The following is a 26,730-nucleotide window of genomic DNA, read 5'->3' as shown; positions in this document are numbered from 1 at the left end:
TCTTCTTCTTCTTCTTTGGCGACCACTCATAGCCGAGTAAGATTGTTTTCCGTGAACGCAGTTTCAACAATGAGTCCATAAGTGACTGTGGGGGCCAATTCTGGATCCACACGTCCTTCCACAGTGGGGACATTGGTTTCCGGGCGGGAGTTAATCACAGTGTGGATTTCCCAAGTGTACCTTCCTCTTAGCACGTTTCTCCCTTGCGCCCTGAGTTCGAGTGTCTTCAAAGCCCATGACACCTTTGGTAAAGGCTGTTCTCCAACTGGAGCGCTCGCAGGCCAGTGTTTCCCAATTGTCAGTGTTTATACTAGATTTGCTTTCAGAGAGTCTAAGTGAACTAGGTCAACGGGATTTCTCTCCCCCACCCCTGCATGTATTCTGCACCATCTCCCAAACTGCTCCAAAGGCTTGAAGAACCCCCAGAACAAATTTAGAGGGCGTCGGGAGAAGGTTGAGAAGGGGGCGGGAATGTTCCATTGCACAAGGAGAACTAGTTACAGGTTGGTAGCCGTGTTGGTCTGACGTAGTTGAAGCAAAAAAAAAAAAAACATTCCTTCCAGTAGCACCTTAGAGACCAACTAAGTCTGTCATTGGTATAATACTGTAGTTGGTCTCTAAGGTGCTACTGGAAGAAAAAAAAATTATTTTACAAGGAGAACTGGCAGAACATTCACCTTAATTCTATGTTGAATACAACCCTTAATGTCTGCCTTAGGAACTTAACCAATTGTAGAGGATAGTGGTTCAGTTCAGAACTTTTAGAACTGGAATAAACTTTGAGCTTCCATGCTCTTGATCACTTCCGGCTTATTTATTTAATTCGTTATTTGGATTTGGCTTTTGAAAGGAGTACCCAAAGTGCCTCAAATCACTGATGACAGGAGCAGACCTGGTGGTCTTTTCATCTGCCCCCCCTTCCCCTCCTGAGTCTTTGCATAGGGCAGTTGTCCTTTTTGGCAAACCATAGTTTGCCATTACATTTGAAATAACAAACCATAGTTTCATCTTTTATATATAGTTTCCCTGCTATTAATTTTCAACATTATATCAAAACAACCAACATTATCCTTATGGCAGCCAATTATTAGCAAAAATAGCTGTCTCCTCCCACATTGTCTACTTCTTTTTGAATACCACCCAGCCTATGGACATCTGCTCAGCCATGGATCATGTTCTTCCTTAGAGACATCTAATTTTACGAAGGCAGCTGTTGAAGCAGCTTGTTAAAAAGGGAAACATTTGGCTTTAAGGGTTAAGATGCCCGATCCCTTATCTGCAAACCAGGAAGCTCTAAAATTGGTGAGCTCATGCATCCTTAAGCTTTTAATTTTTAAATTGCACCAAGTTTAGAACGACAGGCTGCTCTCTGCAGTCTTTGAAATTGGCTTCAAAGGAATACAAATCTGAATACAGTATTATTATTATTATTATTATTATTATTATTATTATTATTATTTAGATATAGATTCCATCTTCCAGTCCAGAGGTTCATGATAGACTATAAAATGTATCTGAAGAAGTGTGCATGCACACGAAAGCTCATACCAAAATAAAAACTTAGTTGGTCTTTAAGGTGCTACTGAAGGAATTTTTTTTATTATAAAATGTATAACCATTATAAAAGCCATGAAACAAATATAAAAAAACCAAAGTACTAAAACAAAAAAGAACCAGAAATTACAAGCAGTCTAGCAACCAGTCTGAAAGCTCTCAACCACAATATACAGAAAAGAGGAGCTTTTGACCACTTGTTTTTGGGAAGAAAGGATGGCAGAAAATGAGTTTATTTGTACACATTGCAGGATGTTGCAGTTCAATCACATAAACTCAGACAGGAAAGGGAGTGAATCCACTAAGAGATTTACTTATTTTTAGTGCTTACTTTCCGTAGTGTCCCTATCGCCATGCATGGCTTGGAACTTCTCTGAGGTGCCGGCAGAAAAAAACAAACACATTTTCTCTTATGTGGAATAAAAAAAATAATAGTTTGGCACAATTTGAATCTGTGGATAAGAGTTACCAGAGTGTTTTCCAGGGAGTGACAGAGCAAGTTTTCTTCCTTGGCTGTTTGGGAAGAGATCACGACAGGACTTCGGCAGTTTTCTGGCTCTTCCTTTTGGCTAGGTATAGTAGCAATGAACTGAGTGATTTGATAAGTACTGCCGTATCTCATTTTCTTTTGATTGTTATGTGTGTGTCTCTTGCTGAGCCGTAAATCTGAAAATTAAATTTCCTGAACCAGCCTAAAAGCAACAACAACCCATAGTAGAAATGTGTGGGGGTTTTTTGTTTTGTTTTTTAAAATAGAAATTGCATGGTGCTGGAACGGTTACATAACATCAGATTCGAACTCTTTTTTGAAAGGATCAGGAAGATTTCTTAAAACCAAAATACGATTAAAGGCCTTCACTCAAATATACCACTCGTCTGAAGTTTATATCCTTACGTACATAGCTTTTAAAGAGAATGCCAGCATTATACCTACATTTTTTAATATACACTAATGAGAATTCTGTTTGCAGCTCAGGAAGCAGATTAGACAGCACAATTTAATAAGCTTTGTGACTGGAAGGATGAAGTCTACTCCATATTTCAAAAAATTCTGATATATTATGGTGGTGTCTAACGGCTATGTTGTTGCAATGGTGATGATGAAATGGACTTTTCGCTTTTATTTGTATATATCTAAAGGTGGAATTTTATAGTATTGTACCATGCCATGAGATTGGTGTCAACGAGGAATGGGCTAGAACTATATGAAACAAAGCATAATTTCAATCACGTATTTTGGATATTTGTCTAAACAGTACTAGGCACTTCAGCTGGTTTTGAAATGTACTAGGGGATGTTTGTGTGTGTTTAATGACACAATTCCTGTTCCTGTGGATATTTGAAATGAATGACTCAAATGTACAGTACTGTTTACAGGAACCCGTCCCCTTTGTTTGATCATTAGCAGATTGGACATAGTGTGTGCTAATTACAATTTAAATACTACTAGAAGTAGCTACTTTACAACAGTAGCTGTGGTTTGAGGAGCAGTAAAATATTACTTAAACTTTCTTCTTCTTCTTCTTCTTCTTCTTCTTCTTCTTCTTCTTCTTCTTCTTCTTCTTCTTCTTCTTCTTCTTCCTCCTCCTCCTCCTCCTCCTCCTCCTCCTCCTCCTCTTCTTCTTCTTCTTCTTCTTCTTCTCAAGCATTGCACGTCAGCGAGTGTTTTACAGTTCATTTGCGAAGGAGATTAAACTTGATATAAGACCTGAAATATTGCAGTAAAAATTCAAGAGGAACTTTTGGTGCTAAGGCTAGCCACTCAAAATTACTGGCTTGATTTATGGGATGCTGTTTTGTCAGTTTATTACACAGTAATCAACTCCAGAGATCTTTGCTAGGATTTAGTGATTTCTCCCTAGGCAAGCCCTTGTACAGATATAAAACCCAGAGAGTTAATAAAGTGAGGAATATTTGGTTTTATGGGATGATCATGTGATTTCAAGTAGTAAAGTGTTTAGAGACCCTCAGAAGCACTAAAACCACAGCTAAGAAGCATGCAGCTGTTCTGTAGACACTTAACCGACACACTCTGTGTAGACTGCTCTGATTCATCTATTTGTTGTTGTTTAGTCGCGTCTGACTCTTCGTGACCCCATGGACCAGAGCATGCCAGGCACTCCTGTCTTGCACTGCCTCCCGCAGTTTGGTCAGACTCATGTTGGAAGCTTTGAGAACACTGTCCAACCATCTCGTCCTCTGCCATCCCCTTTTCCTTGTGCCCTCAATCTTTCCCAACACCAGGGTCTTTTCCACCAATATGGCTTTCTCTCTCTCTCTCTCTCTCAATGCAAGGCGGGTGGTGGGAGATCATGACGTTGCAGCACAACAAAACTGATAGCATTCTGCAAAAGTTAAGCAGCTCACCTGCTGCTGTTGTTCCCATGTTGTAACAGGATTGCCACAGACTGCAAAAAGGAGGAAAGCAGTCACTCTCATAGCAAGAAATACACCCAAACACACTGGATTTAAGCAAACAGAGACATACTTACCCTTTCCACACCATTTCAAATAGAATCGGTCTGCAGGCCGGCCCTACTGTTCAGCATAGCTGCCAAGTCCGGATCGTAAAGATCCGGGATCGGCAGCGCGCACACGACCGGAAGTTGCGTGACGCAACTTTCGGTGGCGCTTCGCCCTTCTATGGGCACCAGAAAATGGCGGCGCCAGCGCCGGAAGTCGCTTCCGCGCATGACCGGAAACACGTAAAAGCGACTTCCGGCGCCGGCGCCGCCATTTTCTGATGCCCATAGAAGGGCGACGCGCCACCGGAAGTCGCGTCACGCAACTTCCGGTCATGTGCGGAAGCGACTTCCGGCACCGGCGCCGCCATTTTCTGGTGCCCATAGAAGGGCAAAGCGGCACCAGAAAAATGGCCGCCAGGAAGAATCGAATGTAAGGGACAATGCCGGGATTCTCTGCCAAACGGGAGACCGCCGGAAACGGTGAGAAAAAAAGGGGTTTTCCCGGCAGACACGGGATACTTGGCAGCTATGCTGTTCAGTAGAGCAAGGCTGCAGCTGTGGGGCATGGGGGGGGGGAAACAAACAGTCACAGCATCCTGCATCCTTTAAGCTAGCCTACTGCCCTTAGCTGGATGATGCTGTGCCATTTTCAGGATTTAACTGCCTTCCTGCTTGGCTCCTGTACGTAGAACCGGTGGTGGGAGGCATCTCTTGCCCTATGCCTCAGGCAGCAAAATGTTTTGGGCTGTGTTTGAATTGGTAGCAGGGGAAAGTGGAATTGTGCCCACTAGCCTCACCCACACAACCTCATCTTGGTCCAATGGCGTGAGCAGAGGAATCTGCTATAAAGCTGCAAATATAATGTTTTAAGTGCATTGTGCAAATGTGACACAAGATGGCAATGGTGAACTAATGGGAAATTCCATATATATTTTTAAAGTGTTTTTTTTTTTAAAAAAAGCATGTTCACAGCATTTTTTAAATATATGTCTAGATTCAGCCTGTGCCTACTCTGAGTGCAAGGTTGAATTTATATGTGCACGGGGTTTGTAAGACTTACAGCTGAATTATTCAGACATCCGAGGGGCACGGCATTGACTGATATGGAGAATTATTGTACAAAACGGGCTGGTGTCTTTGGTGATTGTAAGGCTGAAGACAGACACAAGTTTGGGTTTAAAAAATAAAAATAAAAATAGAGGCAGTTTGATAGTACCATTGCCACCCCCAGCACTGGAATACACTTTTTTTCTGTCCTGGGGCAGCCTCTAAAAAAATACAAAAACCTTGGTTCTGTAGGTTTATAGATTTGAGGAGTATGAAAAATGATTCTGTAGTTGCTGTGATTTTCATAACTTTAACAAGAAACAATTTCTGATAAGCATGGATTGAATTATCCTGAGACAGAACTACAGCTAATCCATTGTTTCTATAGTGAGATGATGTGGCATCTTGGGTCGCCATTTGATTACTTTCTGCCACATCTTCTGTTTTCCATACTTTTTGTTCAGAGGTTTGTAGTTTTCCAGGTATTCCTCTGCTGGCTGGATCTACATTCCTCTGGATTTAGAAGCTGGCACACTTTCTACGTACTGTACAACTTATTTTTTTGAAGGGTGTTGTCAAAGTAGTGTAACTCTGAATGCTTTGAGTATTTCTAATGTTTTATTTTTGGGAAGTGATCTTCAGATGTAATCAGATTTTATGCAATCTCAGTGCACAATGTTGCACACAAGGTTTATTGATCTACCTCTTAATGTTGTGCTTCTGGTGAATATTGCATTTTGTGACCACTCCAACTGCAATACCTAGAGGAAATGTATATCTATGGCAATTTACTCTGCAGAATGCGGTTCCACAGAAGAAATAGGAGCCTGTTAGATATTATTCACAATTTCATGAGCAATGAGCAACACATTTCCCCTTGTACACCAGGATTTGGAAACCTGCGGCATTCCAGATGTTGTGGCATTACAACTCAGCAACTTTAACTTTTGGAAATATGGCAGCCCTAACTACAATATCCAATCCAATCCAATCACTTTATTTCAGCTTTAAGCTCATAGACATAACAAGAACAGGAACAAGGGCACGCACGATTTAGTTTACAGTTAATAACAATAAAATAAGTTAAAAGATATACAGAATTAGATAAAATTATATTAAAAGAATTTCAGATTACATATAACATACAATATCCCTGGACCATTGGTTGTGCTATTTTGGGCTGATGGGACCTGGAGTCCAAGAACATCTGCAGGGCAACAACTTCTCAATTTCTTCCCTGTACCTACACAATGTTGGGAACGGTTCTTAAATTTGATTTGGAGTAATATTTCTTTCGTGCCGATGAATTTCTGTGCTGTGCAAGTTGGTGCAAATACCCATGTTTGAAAAGCTGCTTTTAAAGGGATCCAGATCAAGTTCATCTTACCCAAAAGGGATCTGGTTCAACTTGAAGATAATCCAAATGAACATTTTAGTGCATAGGAAAGGAGCGGCAAAGGCAGCGCCAGATTTAGGGCGATGCAGGCAGTTCCCCTGCTGAGCTGAAGAGGCGCAAAGCTCAGAAGATCTGTTTTGGGGGGGGGAATCAAATTTTTGCCTTGCTCAGGGCGCCATATTATCAAAGATGACTAAAGTCCGCCCGTGGCAAAGCCGTCCTTCTCATGTGTCCATCTGTTTCAAGAATCCTTAATGGATTTTTCTTCCCTCTACTAAAAAGAATCTTTGGAGGCTGTGCCTCTTGCAAAAAGCAAGAGACTGGAGAGCAAGCGGGTGGTGCTGTGGTCTAAACCCCCGAGCCTCTTGTGCTTGTGGATCAAAAGGTTGGCGGTTCAAATCCCTGCGATGGGTGAGCTCCTGTTGCTCTGCCCAGCTCCTGCCAACCTAGCAGTTCGAAAGCACGGCAGTATAAGTAGATAAATAAGTATCGCTGTGGCGGGAAGGTAAACAGTGTTTCCATGTGCTTTGGTTTCCGGCATGGTGTTCTGTTGCGCCTGAAGTGGTTTAGTCATGCTGGCCACATGACTCGGAAAGCTGTCTGCGGACAGACGCCAGCTCCTTCGGTGTGAAAGCGAGATGAGCGCCGCAACCCCAGAGTCACCTTTGACTGGACTTAACCATCCAGGGGTCCTTTACCTTTTATTACCCCATAAATTACGAAGGGGAATGGCTAGATTGGGGCTTTTCAGGAGTATTGCACCAAAAATAAAGTGTGGTCGGAGGACATGCTTTTTTTATCACAGTAGGGAGACCACTTTTCCAGCCTCTTAACAAATGTTAAAATCATGAGACTGGGCAGCTCCTACACGACAAAAGGAAGACAAATAGGAAGTTGCCTTATACTGAGTCAGGCCATTGGTCCAATTCATTAACTGTCTACATTGACTGGCACCAGTTTCTCCAGGGATTCGGGCAGAATTCTCTCCCTACTCTACCCAAAGATGACAGGGATTAAACCTTGGACCTTCTCAGGTTTAATCTGCAACCTTTCCAAATCAGTAAATGCAAGCAATAAGAACAAAAATACACCACACTCAGTAGCCCAGTCTACAGAGCCAAAACTCTGCAAGAGGGTCAGGGAGAAGGCAAGGGAACTCCCCAAGTAAACTAGTAAATCCCATAGGCTTCTCTTTTAGCTGTTCAGTTTAATCTGATAGGGATATTTAGGTTTTGACTAATCATGCGGAGCTCCGTGAGGCGCACCCCATGCTGAGTTTTTAATTAAAACATAAAGCTTAGGGAGAGAACTCCAGGAATGAAATTCTAATTCAGGACTCTCGGGGCTATATATACAAGCTAAACCTGGTTATTTTAAGTCTAACAGTATATGTGCCCGGGAAATTTGTGTGTGTGTGTGTAAGCAAAAGACAAGATTGAAGAAATGATTTTTAGCAGCTTGAATTTAAAAAGAAGAAGTATAAACTATTTAAACACGTGACTCTTCAGTCCTTTGATAGCTAAATTGATTGTGCATAGTCTGCATATACAGTGGTGCCTCAACTTACGAATTTAATCTGTTCCGAAAGCACCTTCGTAGGTCGAAAAGCGCCATTGGAAACGCGATTTCCCGTAGGAATGCATTGGAAACGGAAAAATTTGTAAGTCGAAGCAACCCCATCTAAAAATTCATAAGTCGAAAAAACCCTATCTAAAACCGCCGCGGTTTCCGTTTGGATGTCGAGAAATTCGTAAGCGTGCGGCCATTTGCCCCACTCATAAGTCGAAAAATTTGGTTGTCGAGTCGTTCGTAAGTCGAGGTACCACTGTACAGCAGATTGTGGTGGTGGAATGTACCGCTTCAGACTCTGGGTGGAGGTGTGTGTGTGTGTGTGTGTGTTTAAAAAAACCTTAGCTTATCGAGCATAAAGGATATTGCTCAGCCTACTTCTTGCTGGGCTAGCTTTCTACTTGCATGGAATTTGGCTTAGTGGTGGGTTTTTAACCATATGAACCCCCACTTGCAGTCTGGCCTATTTTACTTCTTTAGGATTCTTGTATACATTCTGCTGTATACAAAGATCAAGCCTGCCTTTAAGGGAACCTTAAATTCTTAATCCAGTGATAGATAGATAGATAGATAGATAGATAGATAGATAGATAGATAGATAGATAGATAGATAGATGATTGATAGATGGATAAAAGGTAAAGGGACCCCTGACCATTAGGTCCAGTCGTAAGCGACTCTGGAGTTGCGGCGCTCATCTTGCGTTATTGGCCGAGGGAGCCGGCGTACAGCTTCCAAGTCATGTGGCCAGCATGACTAAGCAGTTTCTGGCGAACCAGAGCAGCGCACGGAAACACCATTTACCTTCCCGCCAAAGCGGCACCTATTTATCTACTTGCACTTTGACGTGCTTTCGAACTGCTAGGTTGGCAGGAGCTGGGACCGAGCAATGGCAGGTCACCCCATTGCGGGGATTCGAACCGCCGACCTTCTGATCGGCAAGCCCTACTTTGTTCTTAAACACATTTTGCAAAGCACAGTTGAAAACATATTGTAAATTGCATATTCAAGTAACTATTTCGTTTTGTAATGGAAAATATTTTTTAAAATTTACTGATAATGGTAGCTATTATAATATTTCATGCTTGGTTTAGGAAGTGTACTATATACTGTATACATATACAGTCGTACCTTGGAAGTCAAACGGAATCCGTCCAAAATGTTCGGAAAACAAAGCGCGGCTTCTGATTGGCTGCAGGAAGCTGCTGTAGCCAATCGGAAGCCCCGTCGGATGTTTGGCTTCCAAAAATAGTTTGCAAACCGGAACAGTCACTTCCGGGTTTGCAGCATTCGGGAGCCAAAACGGTCGAGAACTAAGCTGTTCGAAAACCAAGGTAATGCAAACTGACTGATTAATGTACATAATAACCAGCTATTGTGCACATTCACCAGGCCTCATAATGTGCACATAACCCTTCCATGGAGGGAGAATTGTGCACATGTCCCAGTCAATATGCAGACAACACATTTGTAGGCCCCCTTAAGCGCATTCCCAGTGCTCAACTTTAACACCCTCCACACACAAGGTTCTAAATTGTGTGGGGAGCACCTGTGAGCAGAATCTCTCATCTAGAAGTTCCTCCTCTATCTCACACGAGGATCTTGGAGCTGAGCGACAGGAGGGGGGACAAGCATGTGACCACTGTCTCCTCCTGCAATCCTAGCTGGGGGGGACGACACCCTGGACAGGGCTATAGATATCATGAAGCTTGAATTGCAAATCTCTTTGTGTGTGTGTGGTTTTCTAATTCTAGTTTGCTGGCAGATCAGAGACTATGGTTTCCTTAACCATGGTTTGGTATGATGTCTGAACTAAGCCAGGCACGTTATAGCTGTGATAGGCAGCAGCGGGAAGACAGTTTCAGAGGTGTACGATGAGGGAAGCAGCGTTCGTGGGACCGGAGCGTTCTGCTTTCTATTTTGATGCATTAAAAAAAGGTACACTTGGAAAATAGCATGTTGAGGCTAAGCAATCTTACATTCTAGTTCTGATTTTTGTGCTTCAGGTGCTGTAATTATGACAAAATGTTTATATGGAAATCCTTGCAGAGCGGATGATGATACAAGGAAACAGACAGACAAACCAAACTGCATCATTCAGGCTCTATCTTACTGCTGCTGCTGCCCACAAAAGCTTGTCAAAGGACTAGGCTATACTTGTACATGTTGAGAACTCCCCCCCCCCCCCAACCGTATCACCTACATAGCTTAGCTCCTTAGTTTGAAACTACAGGCAGAACAGGGGGGGGGATTAAATTAGTCATAGAGAAATAAATTTCTTTTGGGAGCTTGGCTGGCTGAGAATTTTACACTTAATTTGTCCCCAGAGATAGTTCTCATCTCGGCTTCTCTCAGTACTATTTAAGTCTCTAGCTCATTATAAAACTCTTTTCTCTGCACCTCTTTCAGATGGGTCAATTTCTCCATCTGTTTGAAGCCCACCACAATTCCAGAGTTTACAGCTTCTGTTTGAGGGAAATCTCCATGAACTGAAGCTATGTTGCCAGGTTATCAGTTTGAAATTCTCATTTTAGAGCCTCAAAATTCTCATTGTTCAGGTTCTTGGTGGTCTTCAGAATTAGGCTTTCGTCCTCCTTATTCTTCCATATTCTTTCTCTCACCTCAGGGCAGTACCTGGGTGTAGCTCCAACTGCCCCTCACACCAAACCTTAAAGGAGTAGGAAGCTTCTTTCCTTCCTTTTGCCAAAATAAAACCCCCACAGTGTTTTCAACGCCACTTGCCCATGCGCTTTCTGAATGTTTCTCTCTCCTCCCCACTTACAGGCCAAATAGCAGCTTTTAATAGGGTCTCGTTTGGAAAATACCACGAGGAAACGTTAGGCTCCCCCCACCTCAGCGCCCCATCGTAATTGAAAGAAGATTGGTACTTATGTCAGCAAAATGGAGGCGTATAGGAATTGCTGAGACCATTGTCAGATCTATAGTGCAATGGAAGCAAGTATATGCAGGTAGCACTGTGGTCTAAACCACTGAGCCTCTTGGGCCTGCTGATCAGAAGGTCGGCGGTTCGAATCCCCGCGACGGAGTGAGCTCCCGTTGCTCTGTCCCAGCTCCTGCCAACCTAGTTTGAAAGCACAACAGTGCAAGTAGATAAATAGGTACCATCGCAGCAGGAAAGGTAAACGGCATTTCTGTGCACTCTGGTTTCTGTCACAGTGTTCTGTTGTGCCAGAAGCGGTTTAGTCCTGCTGGCCACATGACCCGGAAAGCTGTCTGTGGACAAACGCTGGCTTCCTCGGCCTGAAAGCGAGATGAGCTCCGCAACCCCATAGTCGCCTTTGGCTGGACTTAACCGTCCAGGGGTCCTTTACCTTTACCTATATCACTATAACTGCCAGGACCTACCCAGAGAATTTTGGGAATTGTAGTTTAGTGAAGGTGGTCAGAATTCTCTGTTAGAAATCCCTAGTCCAGACCCTGCTGCGCCGACCTTCTGTTTTTCGTAGCATCATTCATGTTTACAGTATCTCCATTAGCAACCATGGTGTGTTCTCCAGCTCCAAACAGCACTCTTGATCCAGTTGATCCTATTGGCTGACGATGATTCCCTTTCAAAAAAAAAACCCTGATAGTTATGATTAAAAAACAAAAAAAATTCACCAGTGCCTTGTGATGGGGAGCTCTGCACTGCTTTCCACACTTCAGCCTTGACTCATGCTGCCTCCAGAGAAGGATGAGAAAATAAAACGATCCTTACGCCATTACTGTTAATGGAAAGCAAACAAACAAGAACATCTTAAGAAAAGAGGGTTCACCTCAATTTGCATAGCACCAATTCGAGAGCTAACTCTCTTGGATGAAATGCGTATGTATGAAAAGTAAGGACGCAGCCCAAGGACAATGGGCACTATGCCATTGGTTTATTTCTGGAGGTAACACAAATATTTATATTAATATTTTATTAGAACAATTCCATTTATAAAAAGAGAGTGAGAAAAGTGAATGAGATTGAAAAGAAATAAATAAATGCTGTTAAATTACCATATATTACTCTACAGGTGTGTATATTCTTATTATCCTAATGCACATATAAATGTCAATAACCTAATATATTCTGTGTAAACTCATTCCAAATATCATTGTATTTATCCAAAGAAAGTCTATAAGCTGTCTGTTTATATGTTGACAATGTTGTCATGTCAAGCCATTGATTAAGGGGAATCGTATCACTATTCTTCCTTAATGACGGCCCTACCTCTGTGGCAGACTTCACGTTACGTTAAGTGCTGTTATCACTGAAAAAAAAGGGTATCAGGAATAATTGACTTTCTTTATCTTGTGCATTTTTATACCGCCCTTCATTATATCAGATGTCAGGGTGTTGTGTACACCTTGAGAGAAATACCAGCAGCAGCCCAAACAGGAAAACAGCTGCTAAAGCTTTGAGACAGACTAAAACTTGTCCAGTTCTTAGCATAGCAGGTATGTTATCCGAATATATGAATTTGGGATGGGAGGAGATAAAAATTACCACAGGGGTTCTCCTCACCTGTCATGGCCAGGTGACCCACAAGATAATTCTGTCTGCTTCCCAAGTTTGTCATTTATGCAGCTGATCAGGAACTCTTGGGTCTCCACTTCCACCTATTTATGAGCAGTGATAACAAAGCTGAGAGGTGTCCAGGAATGGCCAGGAATGGCCAGGACTCCCACAATGCTTTCTGATTGGGTTTTTCTTTTAATCATCCTGGTAATTTACAAAGCATGATGCTTCAGGCCTTCCTGCTTCACAACTGCACAAGTCTGTACATTTTGTTGGCTGTGGGTGGGATGGAATAAGATTAAATAAAACATAAGCAATGCATAACTCTTGCACACAACAGCTTGCTTTCTCCTTCCCATATGCTGTCCCATATGCTTTTAATTTAATTTAATTTTTGCTGTTGTTGTGCCTAGAAATTTCTTTAACTAAAATTCAAATTAAAAAATAAAATAAATGAGCAAATGATATACTTACTCCAACTGCAAAGAGGAAGCATAATTTCCTCAGCATTATTTCAAAGCGCCAAATTCAAAGGAGACACTTTAAACCAAGCTCATGGATTGTCGGGGTGGGGGGCAAAAAAAAAAAACACACCATGGTTGTCCTCCAGGCAATCCATGAGCAATAAGCCATAGAACAAATCTGGGCTACAGAATGTGGCTGCTTTCTTCCTCCTCCAGTCCTGCTGTTGCCATGCTGCTATAAGCTAAGCCATGGTTTAGCATTACATCCAAACCCAGACTCATTGTTTATGTCACTCCAGCCAATGAGTCTGGGTTTGGATGTAATGCTCGGCCAAACCATGGCTTAGCTTATAGCAGCATGGCAAAAGCAGGACTGGAGGAGGGAAAAAAGCAGCCACAATCTTCTCCCCAGGAACCAGCATGTTTGGTCCATGGTTTGGCATAGAATTGCATGTGGGCCAGGTCAGTTCCTGGATGAGGTACGCCCAGGCCACTTGTTTGCTTAGTAAGAATTTGAGTCCTGGTCTTCCTGGGCCTTTTAATCCCTATAGCAAGCATGCCAGTTTCCCAACTCTTTATTTATTATTCTCTATTCACTTTATTCTTTATTTTCTGTTAGCTGTTTCTTTGTTTTGGCGGTTTACCACCATTTTGCTTCCGTTGCTTGCTTCTGTTGGTGGGGTTCAATACGATACGATACAATAATCTTTATTGTCATTGTCCCATGCAGAACAACAAAATTGAACATCTACATCAACTTACAACAATACTGTTGGTAGAGAAACAAAATAAAAATAGAATAGAATAAAATAGAAAAATTCCTTCCAGTAGCACCTTAGAGACCAACTAAGGTGCTACTGGAACGAATTTTTCTATTTTATTTTTATTTTGTTTCGACGGCAGACCAACACGGCTACCTACCTGTTGGCATAGCTACCAAGTTTTCCCTTTTCTCGTGAGGAAGCCTATTCAGCATAAGGGGAAATCCCTTTAAAAAAGGGATAACTTGGCAGCTATGCCTGTTGGCAGAGAAGGCATTCTTTGTTAAAAATATATGATACCATTTCCGTCTATAAGACCCCCCCCCATGGGGGACTTCGATTTAAGAAAATGGGGAGAGATCTATCCGTGTATAAGATGCCCCCAAATTTTGGACATTATTTTTTAGGGGGGAAACCTAGTCTTATACACGGAAAAATATGCTAGTTACAGTAGATGTGGTAGCATGTTTCGCTTTACCCACTTTGCCCTGAGTAATTTCCCATTTGGCAAGTGTGGTCCCGTTTCCATGTTGGACGTACCAAACATCTGCACAGTATGTACACAAAACTCGTGAGCAAATGGGAAGAGGTTCCTTCTGTAGCAAGTGGGGATAGGATACCCTCCTATCCTGGCCCTCTTCGAATGTTTGTGGAAGTCAGTTTGCATTTCAAACTGGATGCCATGCTGGTTTCCCCAGAATATCAAAGCCACCAGTGACTCATTTTAATATTTAATTATGAATTTAGCAAATAGCAAATCAAATGACTCAAGGGACAGAAATACTGTAGTCCGGTTGTTGCTGTCAACGTTAAAGTTAAGGTGATTGTGATTTCTCTTAATCTTTCTAGTGGTGCTTTGCTTTTAAATAAATGATGTGGCAGCTTATAATTCTTGGCACTTCAGTTATTGTAAAAACGGGTGTGAAAGCCACTGTGGTGCTCTGCGGCAGTTGTGTTGGAGAGAGAGGTTTGAATCCCCGCTGAGCCTCAAAGCTCAGCATGACTAAGCCGCTTCTGCCGAACCAGAGCAGCGTTTACCTTCCTGCCGGAGTGGTACCTATTTATCTACTTGCACTTTGATGTGCTTTTGAACTGCTAGGTTGGCAGTTAAGCATGCTTATTCTGCACTTGTGCTAGCATTCAGGTGGATTTCCAATACCGACATGGAGGGGGGGGAGAGCAGCGGTGCTTACTTGAGTACTGTTATGTACTGAGCTGAATCCTAGAACAATAGGATTCAGAATCAGCGGGAGCTACCCAATCCAACTCCAGGTGGAAGTGAATCCGCAACCTGATTGGCTTGCTGGAGCAGCCAATCAGGCGGCTGGCAGAAGTGAATCTGCTACCTGATTGGCCTGTAGGAGCAGCCAATCAGGCTGCAGGCAGAAGTCAATCCACAATATAATTGGCCCACAGGTGTAGCCCTGAAGTAGCCAATCACGCAAGGCCCATTGTGTAAATAATGTATATAAGCAGATGGTTTTGGGAAAAGAGCCATTCGTCTTCTCTTCTTCTCCTTGATGAATATGAGCTGAATAAAGAGCATGAAATTCACTCTCGACTCCGAGTATATTTCAAGTACACATTACCCAACATGCTGTATTTTCTTCATTGGTGCATTCAGACAGCACCCACCTCCCCGCCACTGTGCCCCTCCCATTCTAACTTCTGGTAAGCCCCATAGGCCTCCCCTGCCATCTGCTACTGTGCATTTCAGTCTAGATAAGGGAGTTCAAGTATGCAACATGGAAATCTTGTGTGTCCTGATGCCTGGTAAAGGAATTAGGTACAGAATAGACCCATAAAAGCTGAGCTTCCTTCGGCTTTTTTGAAGAAAGCCTGGGCTGGGGGGGGGGGACACAATCGACAAACAAGTTGGGAAAGTGGGTCTCACATGAAACAGTGGGCAGCCATGTGCTCTGCCACTCCTGCTGTTTAATAGTATCTTCAAAGGGATTGTAAAACGGAAGATCTTCTTTGCTTCCAGCCACTACAGATCCCATGACACGTTTGCTGCAAGAGCAGAAATTATTTCTCTTCCCCCGCCCTTCCCTCTCGTGGCCAGAACTAATTTCTGTTTGGATAACTTACTCTGCCAAAGCTAACATCTCCCCAGCAATCTCAGTCGGTTACAGTGTTCCGCCGAATCTCCTGCCCCTAGAATTGTGCAGCATTGCTAGTTGTTGTCATTTGCTGGAAATCTGCCGAATAAAGAGGCTGTAATTCAAGACGGGAGTGAGGAAATCCTTCTGTACATTCATAAGATTCTTCTAGCATTGGGATAAAAGGTGCTTAATCTTTTTATTGTTACTATTTGAGGAAGTTGAAAGATCATCAACAACAACAACAACAACAACAACAACAACAACAACAACAATAGAATCACTTCATGGTGCATTTTGAAAAGCTAACATTTTGATAATTCTTTGCAATTTTTGTGTGGCAAGATTGTTACATGCAATAATTGAGGCAGCACTGATCTTCTCAACTCTTAAATGTATATTTATTTATTTAACACACATTTTTATCCTGCCTTATTTCCAGGGAGCTCGAGACAGAATTTGTTGTTTTATCATTGCAACAATCGCCCTGCAAGGTAGCTTTGGCTGTGTGAGAGCCTGGCCCGAGATCACACAGTGAGGGACTTGAATGAGGTTTCCCAAGCCTTAATCCAACACTGGGATGCAGGTGGCGCTGTGGTCTAAACCACTGAATGTTTCTCTCTCCTCCTCACTTACAGGCCAAATAGCAGCTTTTAATAGGGTCTCATTTGGAAAATTCCACGAGGAAACGTTAGGCTCCTCCCACCTCAGCGCCCCATCATAATTGAAAGAAGATTGGTACTTATGTCAGCAAAATGGAGGTGTATAGGAATTGCTGAGACCATTGTCAGATCTATAGTGCAATAGAAGCAAGTATATGCAGGTGGCGCTGTGGTCTAAACCACTGAGCCTCTTGGGCTTGCTGATCAGAAGGTTGGCGGTTCGAATCCCCGCGATTGTGTCAACCTAGCAGTTTGAAAGCATGCCAGCACAAGTAGATAAATAGATGGGAAGGTAAACAGTGCGCTCTGGTTTCCATCACAGTGTTCCATTGCACCAGAAGCGGTTTAGTCCTGCTGGCCACATGACCCGGAAAGCTGACTGTGGACAAACGCTGGCTCCCTCGGCCTGAAAGCAGTATGAGCTCCGCAACCCCATAGTCGCCTTTGGCTGGACTTAACCATCCAGGGGTCCTTTACCTTTACCTTTTACCTAGTCCTGCACTCTGACCACAGCACTGCACTAGCTCTCTGTATGAACAAGAGTTCATACAACACCACTGATGCCTTGAAGATCATCTTGTGTCAACTGGACATTTGCTGTTATTCACAGAGCAGGTCTATTTCCTTCAGCTTCAGATTCATAGCAGGAGGGGATGTAGAGCAATTAAACTGGGCAGAAGCGTGATACGAATTGACTTAGACAGGGAGCAAAGTTGTCAGGCTGTTCAGATTTTTAAGTGAATAAAAGCTGTGGGGCATTTTCTATTTCTTGAGTGTTTGAGAGTGCTTATGAAAATTTTAAACTTTTTTTTAAAAAAACAACAACAACTTGTGGTGTCTTGGCCTGAAAACATCATGAATAAAATATGGTCCCTTATTGCTAGCACAGTCCTTGATTACTCGAAAGCCTGGAAGAACGTAGCAGCAGTTCATTCACTTTGTCCTTTGCTAATTGCTGTAGTAAACTTGTTGGCATCTTCGGAGGCTCAGTGTAAAACACCAGCCGTGAGGACAGTTCTTAAGAAGAGCGACTTGCAGCGCACTTTAAAACGTCAGACGTTCCAAAGCGAGCAGGGCAAAAGGAATGGATTTGAGCGAGAGAGTGAATGTGTAACCTATGCATCCTGTGTAGTGTACGGTAATTAAATAAAACCTATTTATGAGCACGAGCTCATGGCCGCTAATGGACGTTAAATGCATTAAAGCCTTGACCCACTTTGTATCCGGTTTCCCCAAAACACTATTACACTGAGCAAATAGTAAATCTGAATGTGTATGCTTATTATCAATGAGTTACACATATCAAGATTCCCGAGTTTCTGCATGCAAATTATTCGCCCCAGACCATCTGTCTAGGCTAAATATATTTCAGAAGAATAAATCGCAAACAGACCTTCGAACCACAGCAACCTTCTTTTGCAGGAGGGGGAGGGCACCTATGGTGACTTCTTTACCAGCAGGGAAATGGGAAGAGAGAATCAATACATACATTCAAACAGTGTGATTTCTTGTATGCCTATCAGTTGTTTCATAGGGGATGGGGTGGGTGGAGAGAGAGAGAGAGAGAGAGAGAGAGAGAGAGAGAGAGAGAGAGAGAGAAATCTATGCTGTATTGGCTGTCTAATTTGGATTGCCAATGATAATGCAGAGCCACTCGCTTAAAAGAAAGGTAGGATGCAGAGGCAGAATCATTAGTGCTAATCTGCAGCAGAAAGACTAGATAAATCAGCAGAGCTCGCCTCTCGTACATCACTAAGGGAGAAGCTGAGTGCTACTTGACCATGTGCCTGAACAGTCACATCATTAAGAATGGAGCATGGATGCAAAATCTAAAATGCACTTTTAAGGCTGCTTGCTGGGTTGGACTGATAAGAACACTACAGTGTAAGTTTTTGAAATTTCATATAGGTGGGGGCGGCGGCAGGCTCAGCATTATTTTCTAATTGAATCTTGTTCTTTTTACTTTTGCTATATTTGAGCTCATGTATTCTTGATATATAATTGGCATTGCTTGACTAACGAATGGGAGTTTTCCATTTTAACATGTGTATGTGCTTAGGCAGAGGAGTTTAGATATTTCCCCCTCCCCCAATTAACTCTCAATTTTTGAATGCTGCAAATTAGCGGGGGAAATACTTGAGAAGCAAGAGTAATGCCCCCCTATATATATACTGAAGCAATGTTATAAGTGTTTTATTCTTGGCAATGCTTGCTAATGAAAGGATGTTTTCTGTAAAAAAAAAGGTTCTGAAAATATAGGTATTTTCTATGAAGGTTTATATATATATATATACAAAACTGAGCAGTTGTATTTAACATCACTTTTGCATCTGCAAAAGAGAGAAGGGAGGGAAATGGCACAGGAACTGTTGATTGCCAACATGAAATCTGCATTTAAGAAGTTTTTGAACAAATTTGATTTCAAGCTGGTTCCTATCCCCCAAAGCAACCAGATTAGATTATCATATTTAATCACCAAACAGTATGTAGCAAATAAATGCATTTGAAACTCCTCAAATATATTACCCTGCGTTAAGGTAAAACACTGCTCTCAATAGATGCTTAAAAATGAAGCCTGGCGCTAGTTTTCAGAAGAACATGATTTAATAATATATGTGCCAAGTGCAAAAGGAAACAAATGGAGTTTTGCTGTAGAGATTCAGAGGTAGTGATTTTAGTTCAAAAATGCAATTTTGGAACCTTAAATGATGAAATCTAAAGAGCACATGTCCTTTATGGCATTAGGAAAAGTCATTATGATGATACTGTTAGTCACAGTATGCGCCCAAAGAAAGAAAGGAAGGAAGGAAGAGAAAAACAGTTAGTTTATTGGATGAAGTGTTGTTTGGATAGAGAAAGTGGGTTCTAATCTCACCTCATTTAAGAATGCACTGGCTGGCTGTGTTAGCATTTTCCCAGGTTCCAGTTTTCTAGTATGGAAAGTATGAAAGACGATCTCTATATTTGCAGGGCTGTTATAAGAATGAATGGTTGTCACCTCAGTGGTTGTCCCGGCTCTGTCTAGAGTTTGGAGCTCCCGTGGCAGTTCGATTTAACAAATGTAGTGCTAAACATGAAGTGTGTGTTGTGGTCGTGGGGGTCCCAGCTTCCTTATTCCTTGTACTGAGTTTTTGTATACCAGCAGAAGAAACTGCTGATTTGATTTTGACTGCTCTGCAGTGCCACCCTAAAAGTGGTCAGGGAGTTTCCTGGAGCCAATAAGGTTCCACCTGGCCTTGAGTACCTCCCGATTTTGGTTTCCCCATCTGAGCAGTGCGTCTTTCAGTGGAAGATTTAGCTGCTCTCATTTTCCTGGGAGAACCATCAGCTTGTGTCTTAGGTAACAGCTGTAACTTAATAAAAAAAAAACACGTTACATATATTTATAAAACATACTCACTCATACCTTAAGAGTTTCCTAGGCGACCGCATGCTTAGAGACACTGATTGATTAGGTCATCTCGATCCAGTATCTTCCACAATACTCAGTCACGAAGCAGGTCACCTAAGGGTGACTTTAGGTAGGGTTGCCATATTTCAAAAAGTGAAATCGTTGAGCTATTTTTGGCCAAAGTTGCTGAGCTTTTTTGAAAAGGAAAATAGACAAAAACGACCCTGCCAATCCAGGTTGCCATACGCCTGGATTTTCCCGGACATTTTTGTCAATTTCTGCCTGGGCACTGCTTCCGACTGCAGTATTCAGAGTATGCCCGGGAATTTATGGTGTATGGCAACCCTACCAGAGGCCAGTCACTGTCACTCAGACTAGCCTACTACACAGGGTTGTCACGAGGATAAAGAGTGGGGGGGGGGGAGAAGCATGTGATCACCTTGAGGAAAAGGTGGGATATGAAAAAAATGATAATAAACAATACACACACACACACACACACACACACACACACACTCTTCCACAACTACTCAATCTCCACTTCCCCCAAGAAGTTCTAATCTGGCATATGTACGGTTACGAAATGTGATGAGTGTTTTACTGCACTGTCATGTGAGACATCAGGCTCTTCCTTGAGCCCAATTAATGTCTACAGTGGTACCTCGGGTTACAGACGCTTCAGGTTACAGACTCCACTAACCCGGAAGTTGTACCTTGGGTTAATAACTTTGCTTCAGGATGAGAACAGAAATCGTGCAGCGGCAGCGGGAGGCCCCATTAGCTAAAGTGGCACCTCAGGTTAAGAACAGTTTCAGGTTAAGAACGGACCTCCAGAACGAATTAAGTTCTTAACCCGAGGTACCACTGTACTTCAATTTGGGCGGTTTGATGCAGCACTCGTATGGTTTGGACTGACTGGTCACGCAAATTCTGTTACAAAGTCATTGATTTTGCTCCTTATTCATAAAATAATGAATGCGTTCCACACACCGGGGACCCTTGTCATTTTGTTTACAACACTAAATAAACTTGTTCATTCTCGTCTTTCTTCAGAACTGGGTTGACAAAATGAGTGTACTGCTTTCATTTTCTGTCCCCGCCCCCCTTTTAATGGAATGTTATCACTGAGGTCCATAATAAGACCTACCACAGATGTGTTCCTGTTTGCTTCTGTCAGCGTTGCCATAAATTTGTCAGCATTATGCATCATGACCCCGTGCAAGTGAAGTTCAAGAGGCACTGACTGAAGCTGTTAAATCAACTACCGGTACATGGGTCAGCAGTTCAGATGGTGCCAGGAGTTCAAGTTAGGGTCAAGAGTTCCTTTCCAGGGAATTGGAAGCTGGGTGTCTGGAAAAGAAGGAATGGGTAAGATAGGCAAGCCTGATAGTGTGAGCAGGAGAAGCCAGGGAACAAAAACAGGCACTAAGCAAGGACAGAGATAATGGGGAGAGGAGGCTCGGCATTGGATTAACAGTAGCAGAATATTGTCTCTTGCTGAGACAACGACCCATAGTCAGCCTGGGTGATTTTCAAGTACAGTCATATCTTGCATCCCGAATGTCTTGGTACTTGGACGTTTTGGCTCCCGAACACTGCAAACCCAGAAGTGAGTGTTCCAGTTTGTGAACTATTTTGGGAAACTGAACATCCAGTGTGGTTCCGCAGCTTCCGATTGGCTGCAGGAGCTTCCTGCAGCCAATCAGAAGCCGCGCTTTGGTTTCTGAACGTTTTGGAAGTTGAATGGACTTCCGGAACGGATTCTCTTTGACTTCCAAGGTATGACTGTATCTTTGGGGGGGAGGGGAACATTTTGTTTTGGAGAACATTATGTTTTAATAGCAGGGTTGCATTCCTAGCTACAGCCCAAAAGGTTCTGAGTTCAAGGCCAGCAGCTACTGAAAATATTTGTATGTGTTAATGTTATCCTGCCTGTATAGTGTATTCTATAAAGACTGTCGCTGGAAGAATCCTTTTGTGTGGCATACATTTCTTAACCCTGTGTAAAATATAACAGGAAAACTGGAAATAGACATATGTCAATGTAATTCAGAATGGAGGCCATTGGTAGGCTTCAGGCACCTTACTCCTGTTTGTGATGAACTTGACCACCTCCTTTTTCTGATCTAGAGACAGAGAAGAACTTTACTTTCTAAACAGTTGTGTGATTACTTTTGGTGGGGACGACAGCAACTTACATGTGTAAGACCAACTGCCCTGGTTTGTCAGGCCCAAATTGGACATGGCAGCTGCAGACCTGCCTCCTTAAATGCAGGTCTGCTCTTGCCATGAGGAAAGCGTGGCTGGGAGGATAGTCTGATGTTAAGAACAAGAGGTAGGCATCCATAGGGAGGGGTAACACAAAAGGACCAGGGATGGAGGCCGCAGGGTGAGAGAAGTGGTGAGCACCCCTCACCCAGCTTTGATGTGTGATGGGGCATTCAGAAGGAGAAGTCTGTCACTGTCATGTATGTTGCCGAGCGCATTGTGCTTTGGGGAGTGGCAGGGACAGTATGGCAAAAGAAAATGTCTGGCCTGCTTAGTTTCATTCCACGAAAATGGCTTTATGAGCATAGTGCAGATGTTTCCTCCTGACATGGAAAATTTGTGGAGTCTTGTGCCCTGAAAAGGTGCAAGCTTTTGTGGACTAGAGGCTACATCATCTGATGAGTGAAATGATATCCTAAGCTGGCACCAATGCCAGGTTCTCTGGATGGTCTCCCATCCACGTATTGACCAGATCCAGACCTGCCTAGCTTCAGCAAGTTGCTGGCCTAATGGACCTTCAGACTGTACTCTGTAGATTCATATTTTGCTCTGCTTGCCTCTGTGTGAAAATACACAATCTGCATTTTAACAATTGACACTGAAGTCTGAGTATCCGTGTTAACGCTAAATTCCGTATCTCCCCCCCCCCCCCGCAGTTTAGACATTCAGCTGGCTGATCCTTTTGCATGGTTGCAGAGAAGGCATGCTGCCCTCTCCTCCAAAGTTTCCTTCTTCCCATTTGATCCACCACTACCACAGACTTATGACTCACCCAAAGGTTTTTTTTCCAGCAGTCTACAATAAACGCTAACAACAGTAAAATGCAATAAAACCAGTGGGTAATGATTAACTATGTTTTCATCACAGTTTAAACCAAGCAGTGGAAATCACTTCCATAAAACATTTTCTGCAGTCGAACGCCCATCTTGAACTCAACAGAGGTTCCCTGCTCATAGGATATCCCTTCTTTTCTTGAGAAGGAAGGATCTCATGTTGTGAACTTTCACAAGTACACCAGGGCTTGCTTTATAATGGCATATTATTACACGTGAGAGGTGACCAGCTCTTCCACCAAGTTAAAAGATGAGCTAGCGAGGCAAGCATCTGAGCTAGGGCTATCTGAGCCAAGGTTTACTAGTGTCCTCACACACACTTTTTTTGGTTCAGCATTGAAAGCCTTCTTTCCCATTATTGATAATGAGACTTCATGTTCCCAGCAAACGCATGCCCGCAATATACAATAACAATTATTCTTTTCCCAATTATGCTGCACCCATCTGTGCAGAGGATTTCTTTTCTTCTTTTTTTAAAAAATGAAGTTTTAATAATAATGACAGAATGGTGTCTAGCATATCTCCTAGGATTAATGATGAGCTGGAAGAGTTGATGGCTGAAATACATCCAAAGGCTGTTAATGCCAGTTAGTCATTAATCCTTTCTAAAGCCCCAGGCAGAGGTCATTGCCACCGTTATCAGATGGGCATGAGACAAAAACAGGTCGGTAGTGGATTTTGCCATAATGCCTGTTGAAGTATAAATTGATATACTCGGTCTATATGTATGCGTTATAGGTCATTTGAGATCAAGATTCAAGGGTTTGGGATCATGTCTCCATAGCTACTATGGTCATGATTGCTTTTGTTTTTTAAAAAAACTAGTGTTCATATGTATTCATGACCATATGCCAAAAGAACTGCAAAACAATATGCACAACCTAGATTTGCTTTGCTGAGAATATATTTCTAGGCTCTGCTGGAAGTAGGGTTGCCAGACTCAATAGAGGACAGGACTTCTATGCCTTTAATTGCCCTGCTCTCTTTTGAGTCTGGAAACCTTAAAGAGAAACCAGCAGACCCTTTGCTTGGAAATTAAACAAAGGGTCTGCTGGTTTCTCTTTAAGGTTTCCAGACTCAAAAGAGAGCAGGGCAATTAAAGGCACAGAAGTCCTGTCCTCTATTGAGTCTGGCAACCCTAGCTGGAAGAAGCAGCCACCAATGTGATAGGATTTCTAATGGGCTTACCAGCTTCTGAACTAGAACCTCAACTGCAGTAATTAACGAATCTCCATGTTTTGTTCCATCCCTGAAAACCTTCCCTTTGAGTTCCTGCATATCAAATCGCTGTTAAAGGAAGCCGAGAAACAGCATACCAGGGCTTCGTTTCTGGGCTATTGGCAACCCGGTACGTGAACAAAACTGCTGGTGTGCTGAGTTTCCTGAGTTCGTGGGGATAGGGAAGGAATATTTGGTGCCTAATTCTGGTTGTGGGGCTTTTGGCCCATTCCATAATATCATTGTCCTTGCATATGATGCTTGATAGCTTCTTTTATTATGGTTGTGCATTTTCACAGCTGTGCCCAATATAGGGCAAGAGATATCCATGAATATCAGGTGTCTGTACAGGCAAATGTAATGCAAGGGGGGCCTTTGCAGAAGAGCTAAGATAACAGCACTACTCCAGCATCTGGGGAGGTCAGAGGTTTTGGACCATTCCCTCAGGAGGGCTGAGATTACATATCTACAGCCAGACACATCCCAACCTTTCCTCTTTATCTCTGTGCAGTCACCATTAAGTGATGTCAGTATTAATGCCGTACTGGGACTATAAGAGCTAGGGGTGCTCTGATTTTTCTGCTTGTCTAAGTAAGATGCTTTTGGGGATGCCTGTATAGATCCAGGTTTATGGAATGTTTCAAACGTGGTAAAACATAATCTGGAATTGCCACCAGCATCTCTGCTAACTTTGCACCTGACTGCAGCAGTGGGGTGCCTTGATAGTTGTTTCTTGTTTAATTCTACACCCTGCATGCCTGCCTGCCTTATCCTGTACAGAGCAACACCAGTACTGCTGAATTTCTGCACTGTACAGAATGACGGATAAAAAATTTCATAATGGATCCAGAAAGAAAGAAGTGACAACTATCCCTCAGATTCATCAGTAATGTACTACATGTAAAAACAAAAGGGCACATTTCTGAAACATAGCATAGGTTTTTTAGTGGTGGTCACGTTTCAGCAAATAATGAACTGAAGGTGGGCCACAAAGCCCTACATGCTGCACACAGTGGCAGAAACCTTATTGGGTTGCCACTGGAGCTCGAGGTCCATTTTTCCACCCTTCATGTATGCAGAGAATTGTTTTAAGATGTGATAGAGAAACAACGAATTAGAACGGGTCTCATGAAGTTTAAATGAGAAACAAATCTAATTGACATTTTGCAAGCCACTACGCAACCTGCATTGTTTTTCCGCATTCACTCTCCTAAGTTTGTGATGCAGTTCTGCAGCCAAATGATAGGCACAAAGAATTCAGGAATCTGGAGAACTGAATTTAAGATTAGAAAGCAGAAAAACTGAAAGAAACCCAAGTCGACAAATTCACCCATCCGCAAGCAGGCCAGGCTATTTCTTAAGTTCCCCGTTTTGGGGCCCATTAGGAACTGGTTTCCTTGTGTTGCTGTTAGGTGTCAAGAAGCACTGTTCTAGCAGTACAGTGATTTTTCACTTGAGTATCCTTGATAGGGAAGCAGAGAAGAGATTTATTTTGCGGGGCAGGATTTGCCAAAAGTACCTGGCATTACTCCAGCTTATGTTGCTGAAATATGAAATAGAGAGCCTCTGGTGACTCTTTGTTGTTTGCTTAGAGCTATTTCTTAGTATAATATATTAGTGAAGACCTGATCCCCTGCAAATCCTAGCCCTGCTTACCTGAATTCAGTGGGACTTACTTCTGAGTAGACATGCTAGCATGGCAGCCTTGTTAAGCAGCAAAACAGTGCTTTGGCTGTTTCAAAAGCCAAGGTTATCTAAAATTGTGCAGCTTTGAACAATGTTTTCCACCAGCCTTCCAGCTAACTCTTTTTGTGTGTGTGTGTGGTTTGATTTACTAAGGCGTATGCCAGTACATGCTCGTTTGTCGCGACAGCTTCCTGCCTAGGCCATCTCCCCAAAGACCCAGCCAGACGGAATAACATTTTAATTTTTTATTCGCCTCCTTCAACTCTGCTTAGCTGATAGTTGTGGTTCTCTCTGTGAATAAGGGCCAATTAAGATTACTGTATTGGCAAGCTTGGAGATATAGAGTACTGTAGGTTTGTGGGGGATTTGATCTTGTGATTGCTTCATCATGTGCCTAGTCCACATGATGCTACCATTTTGCCTGCTTCATCCTGTGCCAAATTCTACATTGATCTACTTAACCCACATTCTCAACATATCAGTTTGGTCATGTGAATTTCCCTGAGGGGAGAGAATCCCAGCAGTCAGTTTGAAATAGTCACAGCATTTATTTATGAGGATCTCCTAGATTTGCAGGCATAGCACAGAATTGATTTTGGGGCTGAACCAACACTGTTTGCCATTTTAGAAAAAGAGGGGTGGGGAGGTTTTTTAAAGTTCCTTTTCCTGTAATGTTTAGTCAGGCCTTCGCCATGTGCTTTTCCCACCAGTGACAGCAAATGATGTGAACATACAACTGTCACGGTGTGTGTGTGATGACATGGCCTAAACATCACAGGGACAGGGTACAGGGCCGGCTCTACATAGACCCC

General features: G+C 42.7%; 1 protein-coding gene across 3 annotated transcripts in view; it reads left to right on the top strand.

The window, feature by feature from the left end:
- The window catches only part of RAPGEF4 (Rap guanine nucleotide exchange factor 4), a 151,282-nt gene that overhangs the window by 26,273 nt on the left and 98,279 nt on the right, over window positions 1-26,730 (top strand). Inside the window, exon 1 of one of the 3 annotated variants that reach the window (XM_035135217.2) lies at window positions 18,121-18,406. The exons of the other annotated variants lie outside the window; for them this stretch is intronic. The gene's annotated coding sequence lies outside the window, so the exon portion shown is untranslated. Of the gene's footprint in view, window positions 1-18,120; window positions 18,407-26,730 lie in introns of those variants that run through there. 3 annotated transcript variants of the gene reach the window in all.

This window comes from Zootoca vivipara, chromosome 1 (assembly GCF_963506605.1).
Source record: "Zootoca vivipara chromosome 1, rZooViv1.1, whole genome shotgun sequence".
Lineage (NCBI taxonomy): Eukaryota > Metazoa > Chordata > Lepidosauria > Squamata > Lacertidae > Zootoca > Zootoca vivipara.
This window is presented reverse-complemented; position numbering and strand designations above follow the sequence as displayed.